We start from the raw sequence: 2,067 nt of genomic DNA on the forward strand, positions 1-2,067 counted from the left end.
TCTCATCATCCAATTGGATCATTGAGACTTCTTCATTCTTTTCCTCTTCTTGCTTGACTTCTGGAATAACTTTAAACATCACAGCCTCATCACCCACCCTTAATGTCAATGTAGACTCACATATATCAATTAAAGCACACGCGGTGTTCAAGAAGGATCTCCCCAAAATAATTGGAATTTCGGAGTCTTCTTCCATATCAACTACCACGAAGTCTACTGGGAAAATAAACTTGTCAATTTTTATAAGGAGATCCTCACAAACGCCTTGTGGATGAATTATTGTCTTGTCCGCCAAATGGATCTTTATATTCACCGGCCTTGGTTCTGGTAAATTCAACTTCTTAAAGAATGAAAAAGGCATCATATTGATGCTTGCCCCCGAATCAGCTAATGCTCGGGTGAAAACTTCATTACCAAATTGGCATGGAATCATAATATTTCCTGGATCACCCTTCTTTTCAGGTAGCTCACTCATCAATACTTCCGCGACTTCAGCCAAATCTTTCCTAGCAGCAAAAAGGCCCTTAAGCAATTTGAAGTATTTAGGTGTTTGGAGTATTGTTTCCACAAATGGCACATTAACTTGTAGAGCGTTAACATGTTTCATGAAGGTTCTGTATGCTTCTACTTTTTCTGCAGGCATGGCTTTGATTGGGTATGGCAGCGGAGGATTATAAGGCTTCAAAGAACTAACAGGTTTATCATTTGCGCATGGACTCGTCGAGTCCAATGGAGTGACTCGGCGAGTCGAGTCGGGTTTTGATGGGTCCGATTCTTCTACCTTTTTTGCCTTCTTCTTGGAGATTCTCAGTACTTCTGTAAATGTTCCTTCACTGCTGGAGGTTATTACACTTACATTCTCCATTTTTGGATTGGGTTCGGTGTTGCTCGGAAGTTGGCCCGGTCTTCTTTCATTCACTTGATGTGCAAGCTATCCCAGCTGTTTCTCAATGTTGAGAATGGATGCTTGCTGATTCCTCAACATATTTTTGGTTTCTTGCATTGCTACATCGTGATCATTGTGTCTTTTCTCGGACGCGGTTATGAATCTTGTGAGCATATCTTCTAATTTGGCCTTCTTTTCCATCACCGACTCTTCCTTTTGATAGAATCCCCTCTCCTTATGCTTGTATTTCTCCTCCTTAGCCTTTTTATATTCTTCGTATGGGAGCCATTCCTTCTTCGGTTTCCTCCAATCTTCGTCGTATCTATCCCCACTAGAGTAAAATACTTGAGCCTTTTTATTTCCGTTTTTGTCTTGATCACAATCCTTGGTGAGGTGGGAGCCGCCACAATTTTCGCATCCTACCCTAATAGCATGGATTGTTTGATCCATTTTTGTCATTCTTCGATCTAGGCTATCGAGCTTAGTTATTACCGCCGCCATGCTATCATTCACCGAGTTCACTGCTCCATGACTTACTTCATTCCTCGGATTGTGGTATTCTCTAGAATGCTTAGAGAATTCTTCAATTAATTCCTTGATTTCTGGAGGCGGCTTTCTGGTGAGCGAGCCTTGTGAATCGAGTAGTTGCCTTGTGGTGACATTAACTCCATCATAAAAAATGGAGACCTCTTGTTGGCTATTAAGGTCATGGTGTGGGCAATTTCTAAGTAGGCTCTTGTACCTTTCCCAAGCTTCATAAAGAGATTCTCCGGGTTGTTGCTCGAAGTTGGCAATGGCTTTCTTTAGCTTGGCTATCTTGGAAGGTGGGCAGAAATGGTCTATGAACTCTTCTTTCATCTTGGCCCATGTGGTGACCGATCCGGGAGGAAGTGACTTTAACCAATCTTTTGCAGCTCCTTTAAATGTGACAGGAAGCATGCGAAGAAGCTGGATCTCGTGAGGCACATTTGGTACATTGAAGTAATCAGCCACATCATTTACTTCATCCAAATGCTTATAGGCGTCTTCGTGATCTTTCCCGTAAAAAGGAATCTCCTTGAGTTGAGCGAGAATATGGCCCTTTAGCTTGAAAGTAGCGGTTGCAGGAATTGTGGGTTGCACAAGTCCCGGCCTGGTGTCATCACGCATCCTCTTATTCCATTCCCCCATGGGGATTTCGT

General features: G+C 42.6%; 1 non-coding gene across 1 annotated transcript; it reads left to right on the top strand.

Annotated features, from left to right (window-relative positions):
- The first annotated feature begins 1,589 nt into the window (after positions 1-1,589).
- On the top strand, positions 1,590-1,696 carry LOC144999267 (small nucleolar RNA R71). The gene has a single exon (XR_013660782.1). It is a non-coding gene; the product is annotated as a small nucleolar RNA R71 (small nucleolar RNA).
- Positions 1,697-2,067: the final 371 nt, after the last annotated feature.

This window comes from Lactuca saligna, chromosome 5 (assembly GCF_052625555.1).
Source record: "Lactuca saligna cultivar CGN05327 chromosome 5, ASM5262555v1, whole genome shotgun sequence".
NCBI classification, from domain to species: domain Eukaryota; kingdom Viridiplantae; phylum Streptophyta; class Magnoliopsida; order Asterales; family Asteraceae; genus Lactuca; species Lactuca saligna.